The sequence below is a fragment of the Taudactylus pleione genome, unplaced genomic scaffold (genome assembly GCF_031769625.1).
Source record: "Taudactylus pleione unplaced genomic scaffold, aTauple2 ptg000380l, whole genome shotgun sequence".
Classification (NCBI taxonomy): Eukaryota; Metazoa; Chordata; class Amphibia; order Anura; family Myobatrachidae; genus Taudactylus; species Taudactylus pleione.
The window spans coordinates 457752-476745 of NW_028284781.1; positions in this window are offsets into that span (position 1 = coordinate 457752).

Below are 18994 nucleotides of genomic sequence, written 5' to 3' on the forward strand. Positions count from 1 at the left end.
GGCATTCTTTCCTTCTGGCTGCTGCGGCTCCTATTAACCTGCTGGGTAGAGACTTGTTATGTAAGATGGGATGTGTTATATATTGCACCCCTGATGGTGTATTTTTAGACATCCCTGAGAGAGTTGCGCACGAGGTGCGGGATATGTTAGACACTCCCCAAAGGATAATGTATCACTCTACCAGTTTAAATGAAAATCCATCCCAGGTAGATCAAATGTTGTCCCAAATTCCAGATTCCCTTTGGACTAAGGATGGACAGGACACTGGATTAATGGCAAACGTAAGCCCTGTAATGGTATATTTGAAAAGCGGTAGGCAAGCTTCAAAAATTCCCCAGTACCCACTAAAACAGGAGGTAGAATTAGGGTTTTTTCCAATAATTGAACGATTTTTGCAACAGGGAATTTTAGTTCGTACAGCTAGTGTAGCCAACAGTCCCATCTTTCCAGTGAAGAAGAGTGGTGGGAGGGGTTATAGGCTGGTACAGGACCTTAGAGGTGTTAATAAGGTAGTAGAAAGCCAATTCCCCATAGTGCCAAATCCAGCTGTCATTCTTATGCAGATCCCTCCAAACGCAACCCATTTCACTGTCATTGACCTCTGTTCTGCTTTCTTCTCTGTGCCTCTCCACCCTGACTGTCAGTATCTAATCGCATTTACATACAGAGGTGTGCAATATACATGGACACGGTTGGCCCAAGGTTTCATAGACAGCCCCAGTATCTTTTCCCAGGCATTGCACGACTGTTTACAATCTTTTCAACCAGCAAATGGATCTGTTCTAATTCAATATGTGGACGATTTATTGCTGTGTTCTGATTAGTTTATGTCATGTTTGAATGATACTAAACTTTTTGTTGCTTCATCTCTCGCATACAGGACACAAGGTGGCTAAGGACAAACTACAGCCGTGCCGATCCAGAGTAAAATATTTGGGACACTGCCTAACCCAGGGGTTAAGACATCTCACAAATTATAGAATCCAGGCCATACAGAACATGACACTGTGCAGGATCAACAGCAAATTCGTACCTTCTTGGGAATGTGTGGATACTGTAGAATGTGGATCCCAGGTTTTTCTATTTTGGCCTTGCCTTTACAGGACTTAGGGCCTCATTCAGAGGCGGTCGGAGGATGCAAGCGGTCGCTCAGAAACTGGGCGGCCGCTTGCATCCTGACTGCCCGCCTCTGTTGTGGTCATTAGGCTGTGGGTTAACACCCACAGCTCTAACGACCGCTCTGGTGATGGTCGCGATGGTCAGAGACCATCGCGACCATTGGGGCTTACGACGAGACCCTAGGGTAGGGTCTCACTTGTCGTAAGCCCCGGAGAGCTTCTGGCTCTGTCTGAGCCGGAAGCTCTCCACTGACATCACTAGTGATGTCAGTGGGGCCTCCCCCAAACGGTAGTCGTTCCCATGGGAACGCCTCCGTTTGGGCTGCCACCCCCCCGGCCCGCCTTCCAAACGGGGCGAGCTGTCAATCAAACAGGCCCGCCTTCCAATCGACAGCTCGCCCCCTTTGGATCGAGACCCGCTACGACCGGCGCTGTCGGGGGCATGCTCTGTCGGGGGCCATCAACCCGGTCCGAGCGCATCGGCGCTAACGACCGGGTCTGAATGGCCCCCTTAATCTCTTCCTCAAAGCCTGATTGTGTCATACACACAGAGGAGTCAGAGCAGGCTTTCCTTAATCTTAAGGATAGTCTGACCAAAGCACCTGCATTGGGAATACCTGATTATGAAAAACCTTTTGATTTGTATTGTACGGAAGCTGATGGTTGTGCTGAAGGTGTCCTTACACAAAAACATGGTGATGCCAGTAGGCCCGTAGCATACTACAGTGCCCAATTGGACACTGTGGCGAGATCACTCCCCACCTGTTTGAGAAGTGTAGCAGCTACCGCTCTATTGGTGAGTAAAAGTGAGGACGTAGTATTAGGTCATGATATGATTGTCTATACTCCCCACACTGTATCTGCTCTGCTGAACTCTGCTCAAACCAGGCACGTCTCTTCGGCTATGTTTACCAAATGGGAACTAGCTCTAATCGCACCTGCGAACATCACTGTTAAACGTTGCAGCATGCTGAATCCAGCAACGTATTTACCATATGTACAACATGATGTACAAAGGGTGGAAGGAGATGAGTTGCTGGCGGAGGGTGAGTTCAGCGGACATAATGATACGCACGATTGTATGGAATATCTGAATCAGACCTTTACTGCTAGACCTTACATACACGACACACCTTTAGAGAATGTAGATGTGACTTTTTACATGGATGGGAGTTGTCATAGACAAACTGACACAGGTGAATTATGTACAGGTTATGCTGTTGTAAATGACACAGACATCATAGAAGCCAAACCTCTTGGTCCTCCTCACTCAGCCCAGGTGGCAGAGTTAGTAGCACTAACTAGAGCGTGTGAACTGGCAGCAGGCAAATCTGCTAACATTTACACTAACTCGAGGTACGCGTTCGGGTGGTGCACGATTTCGGGGCTCTATGGCGTCTGAGAAATTTTATGACAGCAGCAGGCACGCCAGTTGCACATTCCCGACACATAAAACATCTTTTAGAAGCAATCCAATTGCCAAAAGCGGTGGTAGTAATCAAGTGTAAAGCCCATACATGTGAGGATGACCCGGTGTCACTGGGCAACAACAGAGCCGATGAAGCTGTAAAATGGGCAGCAGGGTTAAAAATGTTTTCTCCCACTGAAAAAATGATGTCTTTCCAAACAACTGATATGCTGAAATTAATTGAGATGCAAAATTTGTGTTCAATCCAGGAAAAGACCATTTGGAAGTCCAAGGGATGTGGGCAAGAGTCCTCCGGGCTCTGGAGGGATGGACAAGATAAGCCAGTAGCCCCCAAGGCAAATTACCCCAGCCTGGCTGAGGCAGCACATGGTCTGACTCATCTGGGAAAACAAGGTATGTGCAAGTTGGTGAGGGCATACTGGTGCGTACCAGGTTTTTCTTCACAAGCAGAAAAGATAGCAATGTCCTGTCTGACCTGCTTGAGGAAGAACATAGGGAAAGCGATCCCTACTGAACCTTCCCACATTCCACCGACTGTTGGACCTTTCCAGGTGATACAAATTGATTTCATCCAATTACCACCCTGCAGGAATCTTAAGTATGTATTAGTGTGCACTGATGTATTTTCTAATTGGGTTGAGGCCTACCCAGCGGCCACTAATACTGCTGCGTTTACTGCCAAGAAAGTAGTTCAGGAATTTGTATGCAGATACGATATCCCTAAAATCGTCGAGAGTGACATGGGTACTCATTTCACAGGTGATGTTTTTCAAAATATTTGTAAGCTGATGGGTATTAATAGCCAACTTCACACCCCCTACCGACCGCAATCCAGTGCCAAGGTAGAGAGGATGAATGGGACTATTAAAAATAAGTTAAGTAAAATCATGGCAGAGACTAGACTAGGTTGGCCAGAAGCATTACCGTTGGTCCTGCATAGTATAAGGACCACTACCAGAACCCCTCTAAATCTGTCTCCCTTTGAAATACTATTCGGTAGACAACCTCATTTGATTAAAAGTCCACAGGAAGACTTCAAAGGTAACAATGAGGTAACTGTAAAGTATCTTATATCAATGAGTAAGCAGTTAAAATAACAGCAGCTGAAACTGAAATTGTTGTACAATGATATGCCTGAAACTAACTGTCATGATGTTGAACCAGGAGAATATGTTTTGATCAGAAATTTCTTGCATTCAGGTTGTTTGACTGATCGGTGGGAAGGTCCGTACCAGGTGCTGCTGACAAGTACTACATCGTTGAAGGTGGCCGAGAGAGATACCTGGGTCCATTCCACTCACTGCAAAAAGGTCAATCAACCGGTGGAGAAACAAGTCAGAGACAAGGCTGATAGTGTGGACGTGTCGCTCGCGCACTTGTTCTGGGAGGATTGAAAAGGTTGTAGTGAGATACCTGAACTAAAAGAAATCTGCAGGTCTTGTTATGGCAATGGACGGGCCTACTGTGTACATTTTCATGTTCTCTTTTAGAGTGTTCATCATCCTGGTTGGTTCAGGAATGTCCGGTTTCTGTGAAGGGGGACCAATTGTGGAGAGGTGAGTTGATAGCAGTGCTGATGGAGTGGAGTTAGAAGGAGTGCAATGCCAATCAGGGGAGTGTCTGACCTATCTTAGTACTGTTATTGTTAAGAGAGCTGTTATTCCGGATACTCGGGGACAGTGTGGAGGTTTATCATCTGAAGATTCCTGTATTTGTGAGCTTTGTGGGTCCCTAGTTGATGAGAATTGTATCCAGCGGTGCCAGCCTAAATATAACCCGTACTGGGGTTGGTATCCTTTAGAGGATTATCATAGCATGGTAGGCAAAGTGTTAAATCAAACTGATTGCTGGGTGTGTTCACAGGTGCCACAGGGACAGCATAATGTAGGGTTGGTGCCATTTCCGCTGAATATCACGGAAATTTTAGAATTACAGAAAGGGAAAACCTTGGATGGAAAATTCCTCTCATCCAAACCACCTCATTTCAAACTCTATCAATTCCAAGTAGATAGATCACTTTTGTGTTTAAACATAACCAACCCCAATAAACCCGGGAGTTGGGAAGTGACAGGGAATAATCAGATGATGACCTTCTCACAAAGAGCTGATAATGAGTCCATAAACCATGATCTGTTACGCTCAATTAAATCTAGTGGGAGACATTTTAGGTAACGGGATGCATTGAGTTCCACCAAAGAAATTATTGGTAAGGTGCCAGATGGTTATTGTGCTGAAATAATACAGCCAGAAACTTGCATGTACCAGATGGAAGACCCAGAAATAGGATTGTTTGCAAGGGAAATGAGCTTAATGATAATGATGCATACCATTCCTTATGTTCTCCCTGATAATGAATATTTTATATGTGGAAGAAAAGCGTATAAGTGGCTCTCCCCGAGTTCCGAAGGTTTGTGTTACCTGGGAAGAGTAGTCCCAGAAGTTATGACCCTCACACATGTTGAAATGCTTGGTATACATAAAAACACACCGTCACCATATCTTCACACACAATATGAACACAGAGGCAAACGAAATATGATACCTGATGACGTGCACAAAGCCACTCAGTTAATTAGTGAGACAACTGGCTTTCAAGTTGTAGTCGCATTGGATCCCACCAGGATCGCTCGGGGTACATTAAACTTTAGATATATTCAGGAACTTGCTAAATTGATAGATAATATCACCGAGATGTACGATGACACATTCAGGTATACAGGGAGAGAATTGCAAGCGTACAAGAAAGAGCTAGTGTTAAATTATTTAACTGCTGTTGCTGGAGGGTATTGCGTAACATTGGCCACCCAATTTGGAGTAAAATGTTGCACCTATGTCACCAATGATACCAGCGACCCTAAGGAAGTGATAGACCGGAAGATGGATGAAATTCTGCAGCTAAAATGGGAGTTTCGTAAGAACCATAATGCTTCAGTGGCTGAAGTAGGGGAGAAGATAGAAGGATGGGTTTCATGGCTAAACCAGGTGAAATGGTTCTCAGGTCTAGGGGAATGGGTCCAGGAAGTGATCGCCAGCATTGGCAAATTCTTAATCCTTATACTGATTGTCATCTTAATAATTGGCATATGTGTCCGGTGTGTTCCTATTGTGTTGAAGTGTGGAAAATGTAAAAATAGAGTAAAACGAGAATTAAATTATGATGGTGGTCAGTATGAATACCGACGTAAATACAGAACTGCATTACAACCCTGAACTAGGAAATACCATAATTTAATGTATTATATTTAGACCTGCATAGAATGTATTATTGAAATGTTATTTTAAATCACCTCAGATAATGTAAAGTCTCAAATTTCCCCTTCAAGACTGCCTTTATAGGACCCCCACACCTTTCACGTGATCTTCCAAGATCCGCGGTGTGCGTATAATAGTAGTTTTATGTCCCCACTCAGAGACACATTATTGATGGATTAAGAACCACCTTGTGCCATCCCATAATAACACTAAATAGTATATAAATGTAAGCCTAAATTATATTTTAAACAAACAAAAATGGCAGCTGCTCAATCAATCTAGCAGTACTAATCAGGTGCATGAAAGGGAGGGGTCATACTAAGTAGAAAAAGGAGGGGGATTTAACCCCCTATTGTACCTCAGCACACTGAATAATACCTGCAACAATATATGAAGACTATATGGTCATAGAAATTCAGAGATATTAGTTGCATGCATTTGCAAATACATGGGAGGCTGCTGGGCCACATCACGGCTTCTCTGTTACCAGCAGTCCCTAACACTAAGGGGGTTCACATCCGGGGTGCAGTGCACCCCAAAAAACGTCCAGCCCAGGACCCCCCCAGGGCATCACACGAAAATGGAAAAAGAGTGACAGTGCAGTGTAAAGTATAGCTGCATGTGAGTAATCAATAAGTGTGGAATGAGAGGTTAAAATATATGTGAAAAAATACATGAATAATAAACAAACATAAAAAGTGATGTGAAAAGCAACTATGTGTATTAAGTGGTGATGCCCTGAGGAGGCCCAGCCAGACCAGTCCCGGGGGCCCTACACCCAAACGCTCACCCCAAATGTAAAATATACCAATTATAAGGCCTCATGATAAAGGCACATATATAATTTTGTCAAATGTAAGGCCTCATGATAAAGGCATATACATAAATGCATCCAAATTGAGAGCCAGCTTACCTGGGAGTCACCCTTGGGAACTCCAACTAGCATATTTTAAACTCAGATTGTGATAGCATGTTGTTCGCTATCAAAGGGTGGACTGTTGAAGCTGGATAATTGGCTGAGACAAGATCAGTTTAAAATTGGATCGCAGCGACGCCATCTTGCGACTGGCCGCAAGACGCCATCTTGGAAAAGAGATCGCAAGACGCCATTTTAGATAAACTCACACTTTAGTACATGTGGCAATATTACTATTAGCATCATGCGATTGCATCTTTCACCATTTCTCATACACACATTAATACGCACAATTGCGCTGTTAACTAGTTGCATATTAGCGAATGCATAAGACCCTGTATGAAAATGCTGAATATTAGCTCCATGCACATGCATCAGCCCCAAGTTAACTAGCGTCTTTAAATCAAACCCCACATACTCACACTTTACATATTCACATACAAGGTTCCATAAGCTATAAGGTATAAGATTCGAGTATGCACATTTATTATCATTGCTAGGAAATAAAGGTTATTTCGTAACTAAGGTTTTATACGTGATAAGTAAGCCATGTTTGGTATTGTGCTGATGCGTACTCTCTCAACAGTATTCCGGTAATATCGATGGAGAGATCGCAACATGCATTCTCAATTTATGGACCGCAGAGACTTCAAGCAACAAAATGTACATTATATGAACAACTGTTAGGATTTGCATGAGGCAGGAAACCAGAGACCACCAGTTGTTAGAGGCTGGGCTGTGTCTATTTGAACCAACTAGCAACAAACTTCTCTATTGTGTTGTTTATTTCTGGGGGGTATAAATATGTGTGCTCTGACCCTGGGTTCCTAGTCTTCGTGCTGAATGCTGATTGACGAGGGGTTTCTTGCTGATGCCTACATCTGGACCAGAGAGCACTGCGTATGTATAATTGTACTTGGGTCTGTATAATCTCTTTGTGCTAAGATTATATGAGGATCATAGCGTGTAACTGCTGTACTTTTACTTGAATAATACTTTGTGCTTTGGAACCACAGGTTCTAGGTCTGGAGTCTTTATTTACTGTATGACTGCATATGCAAATTAGCGTCATCCTTAGAGGTTTATAGGTAGGATATTAGAAGGTATAGGCAGGGGTATATAGAGGTTCAAAGGCAGTATCGTTAGTACTAAGCCTTCGAGAGTGAAAAAGTGGAAATAAATAAAGTACATACCAATCAGCTCCTAACTGCCATTTTTCAAACACAGCCTGTAACATGACAGTTAGGAGCTGATTGGTTGGTACTTGATCACTTTCCTCTCTATCACTCTCCAAGGTTTAGTACATCTCCCAATAGAGAGACAATTTCGGTAGGCACTGCTGGGTGGTAGGGGCTGGCTGCAGTAGTGAAGACGGCCACTAATCACTAAGTTTTGTAGTCCAATAACTGTAAAATCAAACATTTCCCATTGATTACAGTATCCTGCTCATATTGCACATTGAGAGACTTAATATATAAAGCACAGTATCAGTAATAAAGGATTCACATTCATCATTATGATTTTGAGGACTAGAGACAGCATATATGGACAGTAAATGATAAGCGCTTTTTAGAAAAGGATTTCTCAGTGCTAGATATCATTATAAAAAAGGTGTCACAGACAGGTTCCAGGGAATTTCTCATTCTACTGAATCCATTAATCATTGTCTCCTTGTCACCGGCATTGGCCTCTCATCCCTGCGTACAGATTTGTATGTCATTTAGCACAGGGTTTAGCAAGAGTATTAGAACCCCTCCTTTACACCTCTACATTATTTGTTCTCCGCATAATTATATCTGTCACCAATGGCAAAACCGTTCAACAAATAATTCACTTCCCTCACTGAGTTTGCTTAGAGACTGCTAAGCACCACAAAAGGGCTTCGGGATGAGATTAAATTCTTGCTCAAAATTCAGTAATTACAGCGAATCGAAATGAAGTGATTCAATTAGCTGTATTCTGGTAATTACTTATAGTTTCTTTTTTTGTATGAAATTATTGACACGGGCATTGTTATTTTGTGTTTCTATAAGATGTCCCCAACACATACCTCACTGGATGCTAGGGGCAAAGTTTTCCATGGTGTGAGTTATCAGAAATGTCCTCAAATGTGTTTTTGTAGAATCTTATTTTTTCAATTAGCACTCATTGCATCATTTACTATTTTTAAGTTAACATTTACTTGCATAGTACAACATATTCCATTGCGCTTTACAATTGGGAACTAGCAGTAATAAAACAAGATTGGGTGTTAACAGGCAGACATCTCGGTAAGAGGGCCCTGCACAAAAGCTTACAAAATGCATTACAGTTTAAAGCTGAGATGTCACAGTCTATGATATAGAGGGCAGAATTGATTATAGTGAACTGAGGACTACATTGGTTCTCAGAGGGGCTGATCACACCCTGTCATTTATTTTTTATTGTTTATTGAAATAGCACCATCAAATTATTTAGCGCTATACCGAGAATATTAAATCAGTCCCTGTCCAGATTTGCATCATTTAAATTGTCTACCATGCAAAGAACACACACACTATCCATTTTTGTAGCAGCCAATTGAATTTGCTTGTATGCTTTTTTTTTGGGGGGGGGGGGGCGGGGGGTGACGACTATGGGATTTATTCATCAAGGGGCACATGCGAAAACACTATTTTCTGCATGTTTTAAGTAGCGGGCCCACTCGTCCTTATGGACCCAATGTGGCTGCCACATATTTAACAAAAGCATTTGCTTATGGTATCTGGCCATTGGTTGGTTCCCGGAGGCCTGCTGCTTCCTATTAGAAGGAGTTACAGAGTGCAAAGAGAATTCATTCTGATCTCATCCAGCGACAATCTCTATGCACGTGTGTTAGCTCAGTTCACGCATGTGCACTAACTATCTGGCAGTTTAAACTTTCCCTGCTAGCAAATAGCAGTGAAAATGTACGTGTCCTGCTACCAGAGCAATACTGAATTGTTCCCGTACATTAGTATCCACAACAGCAACTGGGGGCGTGATTCAGATTTGTACACTGAACGCATTGCTGTTGCGTCTTTGAACGCAGCACCGATGCAAAAAACTGGTAATTCAGCCGGAGGTGTCTGAAGAAAAAAGACGCCTCCTGTTGGCATAGCAGATCCAGGTGCAGCATCGGATCACCATCACGACTATCAGAAGAAGCAGGCCCTGGCCCCGGCATACCTACAAAAAGGGGGACGACACGCCCCCATTTTGTAAACCGTACCCCATGGCCACCTCCTCCTCTCCTAATGGTCTTAAAGTGCACTGCATGCAATGACACAGGACCCATTCAGTGGCAAACGCAGGATTTCCAGAGGGTGGTTTCCAAATGCTTAATTTTAGAGCAAGTGTGGCCTGTCAATGAAGAGGGCAGAATTAGTACTTAACCAGCTTTAATAAGCGTCATATAAAGTGTATCGTGTGTAATAATCCCAGCATATACAGGACCAGTGATCACAGTAAGCCATTAGATGCGTCAATAGGCCATCCTGCCTGAGGTGAACGCAATTTATTTTAGATGTGGGCACCATTCCAGACTACTGGAGCAAGTTCGGGAGCCTGGAGGAACAGAAGAAGAACCTAGCACTGCCCTGGACATATATGTACATATTGGGTTCTATAGCAGTGCAACTCTAACACTGCATGTTTTCCAGATCTTCTAGTTGGTACACAGGTTATTTATGACTGGCTGATACATGTTAAAAGATCCACAGATAGTGCTAATTATTTCATTTGTGATACTGAGAAGAACATGCAGCACTAGTAACAATCTATTATATTACTATTTCTATTGTGGTCATGGTGTGGGCTGGGGAGGGGGGTTTCCAGGCAGATGGAACCCCCCCTGCGTTTGCCTATGCCATTCTGCACATGCACATGCTTAGGATGGTTCATGGGCAGTCCTCCCACCATTGGGTTTGTGTATATCTCTGAATCAGGCCCTGAGTTGGATACTTCATTATCACGGCCAACACTTGAACCCATGTTCCTTTTAGTACTGTAATTATATATATATATATATATATATATATATATATATATATATACAGTATATATATATATATATACCTATATATATATATCTATATATATTCTATATCTAATATTCAACAATAATACAGGTGATAAGCACGAATGCCTTTTTCACAGATTTGGGATTACCATGACATATGATTAGAAACACTGGACCTGATTTAGAGTCGCTATCGTAAGTGCAACTTGAGTATATACTCAAAAATACAGCTGCAATATCGTGCTTTCATGTGCATGTTTTAAGATGCTTGGATATTGAGATATTTGCATATTGTGCAAATCAATAGAACATATAGCTGTGGCCATAGCAAAAATATGCTCTGAAGCCTAGTTGCAGTTAGGTGGGAGCTATTAATATAATGGTGGGGCCAAGGTGTAGCCAAGGACTACATTTATTGAAGGAAATAGCTATTTAATATTGAGGCCTACTAATTTAAAGTGTAGTGATAGGACTATTATTTAATTCTTGATGGCTATTAATTTAAAATAGGGCTTTGTTGATTGCCCTAAGGTCTATTCATGTAGTCTGAGGCTGAGTTGGGGGGAGGTTTTTTTTATTTATTGAATGTGAAAGCTTTTCTATTTATTAGATGTGATTGCTATTTATGTGATTGCTATTTATGTCATGTTTAATAATTGGGGTTAATGGAACCCCAATTATTAAACATGGGTGCTGAAAACTTATTGTCAAGGCCAGTTGGGGGAAACAAGTCTATCACTAATCATTAATGCTATTAATTTCATTTATGGGTTATGGGTTAGTTTGGGGGAATGTATCTATTAATTTTCTTACTGGATGCGAGGAAATATTCCTATTTATTAAGCATAGATATTAATTTAATGTCAGGACTGGTATGGAGAATAAAGTACCTAGACCATGGGTATATTGAAATCTACTGGTAGATTAGTGGGCTTAATAGTGCAGAGTGAGCAATGCGGGTGCTGTGGATCCCAATAATGTAGGTAGTCTACAAGTCATGCCGCCATCTGCCTAGGTCTCACATTCGGGGTTGCCATCCTGGGGAGGTAGGTACTAATCACCTGGGCCCATGGACTCATTTTTAACTACCCAGAGGTCTAAAACAAATGAATTATACTACAAATATATATGCATATATATATATATATATATATCAAAGTCAAAGTCCGCACTCAAAGCTTAATCCGTATAGAAATTGCAGTGGTGCTCCTCATGAATCCCAAAGGCTAATCCTAAAATATGAAACATAGAAAAAAGGGCACTCACCAGGTAGTTGGTGGTTGGTGGTGAAGCATTGTCCTGTTTGCATCTACGCTGCTGTCCTGATGACTGTTCCTGAGAGAACCGACACGTCGATTACTATGACGATTTTTTTGTGACTTTTCAACAAAGATGTGATTTTATCTTTGAACTACCTGGTGAGTGCCCTTTTTTCTATGTTTCATATATATATATATATATATATATATATATATATATATATATACAGAGTGTTGTTTTATATAGCTAATCTACAAGTTAAAGTATTAAAGTAAACACAACAAACATCAGTGATCACTACAGCGATATCAGCCGTTATAGAACTTACAACAATTTACAGGACAAATTTATGTGCACCCCATTAAGCTCTTTTTCACGTTCATAGTTTTATATATGTGAATATTTGCTTGTATGACCCCAGTCTATTGGTGTTAAGTAAGTGTACTGGTACTAGATTTTTAGGTCAAAATATATGTTAATGTTGCTGCAACTGAGGGTTTCTTTAGTTAAGGGAAAGTGCAGGTGTGCTGTATAATACATATCCTGATTAGAACCTGAAGTTTAAATCCAAAAGAGCCTTAGTGGGTAGTTCTTATAGAAAAGGTAGTTAATTAATCTCCCAGAAATACAAGGCAATTAATATTGGATTGCCTCTATTACTAGGGTTTACACCTAGTGACAAGAATAAAAAAGTTTTTCCTGAACAGAAAAGCTTGTATTTTTCCTTTTAGCAATAAATATTTTTGGTGTGCAATAATCTAGGGGATATTTATGCATAAATGTTTGCTTTTTACTTAATTCTTGATAGATATTTAACATAGTATTTAGGGGGTTCTCCCAAGCCAACCCCTTGTGAAAAGTATTTGAGGCTTGGGTGGAGGCACTGGTGACAATATACGGGGTCCACCCCTGGAGAGGCTTAATCCCTAGTTGTTTTACAGTAACCCATTAATTTAGTATATTGGACAATACTTAAAGGAGTTACACATGGAGGCACTGTCGAGATAGATCACCACTCAGAAGACCTGTTTACCATACGAACACCAGAAAAAATTATTCACAAGTTAATTAGTGTAATTATTTCCCAAACTCCCCATTATGGGAAAGAAATAAAAGAACAGAGAAGAGAGTGGTCTAACTGCTCTAGCTGCTGCCATAGGGGGAGTAGATGCAAATAAGGATAAAATAGTAGGCCAGAAGGAGGAATTAATTCTACATGTTCCAGACACGAAAGATAAAAGAGGGCCTGAAGTAACCTTGGTAGTGACAGAAAAAAATTCAAAAGGAAAGAAAGTAAAATCAAAACTCAATGAGGGAGATAGCAAAGAAAATATTGGCGATGAATCCCGTCCAGTCACAAGTAAAGCATTCCCAGATGGGAATGCTCATAAGCAGGAAGAAAAGGTATCAAAAAGGTATCAGAAGAAATAGAGGCTGCTGCAGCTGTTCATGTTAACAGAGAAGATAGTATTAATGGACAAAAGAAGAGAGTAACAGAGAAATGACATGAGAGAGAGATGATACAGAGTACATTATACAGAAGCTAGAAAACACTATGAAACAAATAGCAAATGAAACAAGGAGATATGGAAATTTAGTCCTGCAACTTCCAGAAGTTAAACAGAAGGACTTGATCTCCTTCACTACCTCTTGCAAGGGGCATGTAAGAGGGGATAGTCTGGTTGATGCACAGTCCCAGATAGATGTGATTAAACAAATAGGAATGGATCGGTCTAAACATACTACTAGGCTGTTGGATGCGCTACAAGAACTGAAATGGAAGCTTGATGAAGAATGGGCATTCAATATTCAATATTACTTTTCACAAAAGAAATTAGGAGCTTGAGAGGGAACTTTGGGAGATACGGAATGAAATTAAATCGTGGACCCCAGAGGAGAGGCAAAAGAGGGTAATTTCAGATCATCAACATATACAAAGATCCATACAACAAAAGGAAATGATTCATTCACTGGAATCTCAAATAACTAAGTTGTCTGAACTTTTGGGATTGGATGAAACATCTAAAAAAAAGGACCAAATCAGTCTTTATTAAATGAAGGAACGTTCAATAGAGTTGGAATCTGAGAACAACACCCTTGCCATTGCCAACACCATGAAAACCCTTCCTGAAGGCCATCTCAGTGCCTACAGGAAGGGTTGTAGTATGTAGTGTATGTACTACATACATAGGGCCAGATTCAGTAAGGATCGCAGATGCTAATACGTACGCATACGGCCGATGTTTGCTTTCTGCGTAAGCATTGTAGTGCTCACGCACAAGTGACTCACTGCGAATGAGAAAGCGATTGCAGAGATTACACAGATTCATTGTAAAGTGATTGACAGGAAGTGCTGTTTGTGGGTGGCTACAGTGAGTGGTCGGCCGAATGCAAGTGTGCCAGTGCATTTGAAAGCCGTTACAGGGGCGTGTATAAATTAGCCACTGCAATGCCATATGTAGCTTGAGTGTTCACTGAGTACAAGAAAGTTAGCAATTTATAAATGAGGTCTGACTTACCTTAATTGTGCGAGTGGCTCAGATGGTACTCGATGTTACCAATGTTTTGGCTGGATTGCATGGTATTACAGATGTGCGAGAGGGGAAGTGGGTGTCTGCATGTTGTCGATGCGAGTGCTTTACAATTTCAAACATTAGCATACTTGCATATGTGATTGCAACCATGATCGCATTAGTGTTCATTGCTGAATCAGGCCCATAGTCTTTGAGACTGAAGAGGTGGTTGTTAATTTGCAGGAAAAAAACAGCAAATAGTCCTAAAATATCTGGTGCTTTGGTATGGTTTTATGTACAGAAAGGTTATGGCTTTATTAAATGTCATGACACCACAAGGGATGTTTTCATCCTTTGGACCGGCATAACCTAGAATAACCAGCTGAAGCTGATGCAAACTGTTGGAGATGGAGAAAGTATAAAATTAAATGTAGTGAAAGGAGATAAGGGTTTGCAAACAGTCAATGTATCTGGTCCTTGTGGGGTACCAGTGAAGGGAAGTTGTTTTGCTTCAAGTTGGCAATGGTGTTGTAACTGTGTCTTCCATCCAAAAATGAGAGATGTTGGAGAGGGAAGGCTATATGTCGAGCAAGTAAGTGAGGTCAAGGTGGAAAGTGAAAGATCCTTTTCCCAGAGAAAAACTTGGCATAGACGTCCTGCTTCTATCAATTACCAACATCACTCCAGGTGGAGAACAAACCAAACCAGCCCTCATATCAACCTGCTGTAGATGTGGAGTCTGACAACCTGACACTATCAGAATCTTTGCCAGAGAGATCAAATTATTAAAGTTGTTATCCGCAAGAGCCATGCATGCAATATCTTAAACATTCTATACCAAATAAAATACAAAACGAACCTAATAGCTCAATGGTAGACCAAGTTAAAATCAGCCAACAGAAACCACCAAAATTAAAGGGTAAAGGAGAAGTCTCAGTGATAGAAACGCAATAAAAACACCACCAGGTGGAGGCAAGGGGACATTGGGAACCTATCAGTACCTAGTTGGCCCACTGTCCAAATTATTGAATTAAGGTGACTTGCGAATATGATGTGAATATAGAATTTAAGATTGTAGAAAAGAGGTATTAGCATTGTAGATGCACCTAGCACCTACAGATGGGAGAATGGTGCCAATGCACCAGGCGGAGAATGTATCCCTGATTAAGTATCATGTTTCTTTAAAATACAAATATATATATATATATATATATATATATATACATATATATATATATATATATTCCATATAGAAAAAAACCTTATGGTTTTACATGTCCCATTAAGGCTTATTGGACATTATTTGAAATTTCACAAAACCTACTGAATTTCAGCACCTCAAACTAAAAAAAGCAATGAAATTCTGATTATTGAGGCTGACGCCTAATGGCCATGTTCCTTGCGCAATACAGATATGGCATGCCATAACACTCTGTGGTTAACTGCAGATTCAGCACACTAATGGACATGGGAAGACAGAGCAGCGCAGATGGGTAAAGACAGATTGGTGTGGATGAGGGAATACAGATTAGCACAAATGGGAGAACACACAACAATAGGGATTGGTAAAGACAGATTGGTGCGGATGGGGGGAAGAAGAGTGGTGCGGGTGGGGGGGAGAGAGTGGCATGGTTGGGGGGAAGAGAGTGGTGCAGATTGGGAAAAAAAGAGTGGCACAGATGAAGGGAAGACAGAGTGGCGTGGCTGGGGGGATGGCAGTAGTGCAGATGGAAGGAAACAGAGTGGCATGGATTGAGGAAGAAAGGGCGGCTCGGATGGGGAAAGACAGATTGGTGCGGATGAAAGAATACAGACTAGCACAGTTGGGAGACCACACAGCAGTAGGGATTGACAGTCTGCTGCCATTTGTGGGCAGGTAGGGGGCGGCGATGGCCTCTGTTTCCCGAAATGGAGGAATGTCTCTGCTGTTGGGGGTGACGGAAGAGACCAGGATCTTTGTCGGCTGCCGGATATTTCCTGGCCTTTTCCTCTCATCTGCAGCAGCTGGCTTGCGTGACCCCATGGGTTACCTTAGCCGGCCGAAGTTCCTGCAGAGTATCCAATGCTGCAGCATTGGACAACACAGCTTGGATAAGTAATGCAGCAGTAGGCTATCTGCGTGCAGGTTTGCAATTGCAATCCTTGCTGAATCTGGCCCTTAGTACCGTCCTCAGTGGATGGTACTACCCGAATGATGGCTCAGTGGCGGGATTTTCCCATATTTTTGTTTTTTTGCTTTGTCAAGACCGGGAATGCCTACATGGAATGAAGAGGACATGATCCATGCATAGGATGAGGTGAGTATGGTATTTTCTTTACAAGTACCCGTGGATTATTTACTTGGAGAAGTGGACGTGATTGGCTTTAGGGATACTAGGTGACTATGAGTGATTGTGAGTGTGAGTGTGCATGTGTGTGTGCATGTACAGTATGTTTTGATAAACTTGTACTTTCACGGTGTGTGTGTACTGTGTTAATTTTAATATTTATTTTGCAGTGTAACTACAGGTACCAGCGGGCCTGTAATGCCCCACATGCTAGTACTTGTGGTTCTCCAAGTACCAGCATGCGAACCACTTGAATCACTAGTTCTACTACACGAGACAATATTTTAACTCTTTACTTGCTTATAAAGCCCCTTTTCTGTGGAGCGAAACGCGTCAGGGGATTGTCTGTGGACCCGCTGGGATAAAGCTATATACCAACTTACCTTATCCGACGAGGAGAAACGGAGAAATTGGCTACAGTTCTTGGGGGTAGAGGCCGGGATCGAGATGCAGCTGGAGCTCCTTACATCTGCCGCTCACACCCATTGCATCAGGTCTCTCCCTGAAGTGCGCCTCCCACCTTCTGTTAGTCTAGCTGCATGCGTGCGGACTTCCAAGCCCTCTGGGGAGATGACCATTTTTAAATACCTGATGGTATGAAGCTCCACGGTGCTCAATTCTATATACTTTGATACTTACTGTTTCTATTGAGCGCTTGGACATTATCTACTATTAATATCATCTACAAGTGTGGACACACCAATTATCCCTATTCCCAACTGATTGGGTTCTTTTATGACTGTATATATCAGATCCACTTCTTTAAGTGTGCTTAATTATTCACACAATAGACAGTCAATTTTTCAAACAGATCTATTGAATATATGTATCTGTTTTTTTACTTATAGTATGACCAGTCATTTGCGTTTGTTTGTTATGTATTTATATTAAATGAGTTTTTTTTACCACTTATTTAGTACATGAATCATTCAATACTGCTCACAAATTTGGCAGATTATAGCGCATAGATCTATCCTTTAGTTTTCTCTTGTTACACCTTTTCAGGTGATACTGTGCACCTACAGGCACTTTTTTTCTTTGCTGCTGTAGAAATAATTTATGGATTAACTCAATATTTATTTTTATTTTTACAGCGCTGGGTTATAGATACAATTTTTTCTACTTGGAATATGTTTCCTGACGAAGGCACAATAAGGTTCTGAAACATTGAATTAATACCAACGCCACTGTGATTATTTATTGCTTGACCAGAGTGCCACTGACCCCATCCATATATATATATATACAGTATATACTGGCTAAGTGAAACCACTGTACACACCCTGCAGGAGGCCGCTTACTGAGCATGCGCAGCAAGTTGACCTTCCATATCTTTAAAATGGGGCATATTTTGTCCAATTGTTAAAATACTTGGACAATTTTCAAATTACCTGAACCCCAAAAGGCCCTATACTGGAACAAGAGCTACCTAACAAAACAAACCCCAAGTCCTAATTCGTCCTCTACCCGGATTTGTGACCTCCAAAAAATTCCCCTATAGACAAAAACAGAAAAGTAGCAGTTTTGACCAAACAGGAAGTGGAAGAAAAAAACTGACAGTTTAAAATGTAGATTGTTCCCAATTACTCATTTTTATTTTTTTGCCCTGAAATTTGGCATGCAGCACCGAGCGACAGTTCTACCAGCCCATGCCAAATTTCAGCTCAGTACGTCCAATAACTTTTGAGATGTAGCCCCTCAAACACAATGCCCCATCTCAGGAATTCCCTATGGGAGAATTCCACTTATTCGATTCAGCCATAATATAAGGGCATGACCGTAACCTTATAATTTTAGTGTAAATTGTATGTGTAAAACTGTTAACCACTACAGTATATAGGGTAAAGCTTTAAAGTTATACATTGCAGACTTCCCACCTATGAACTAATGAGTCTTGAGGCATAGGTTGCCTTGAGACAAGGAATTCTGCTACTGGAGCCAGCAGTGTGAGCACCAGTGATGGGCAGCAAGCGGCTCTCACTATAAGAGACTGGGCAGTCAGTCACTTTTCAACATCAGTGACGTTGAAATTTGCACGTGTGTTTTCTACTGGTTCACCAGCTCATGATCACTTAGTTTGATACATAATTTTAAGTGTTTAATAGTAGACAATTGTCTGTTTTACTGAAAGATAAAATCTTTTTGTAGATAGATCATTGTG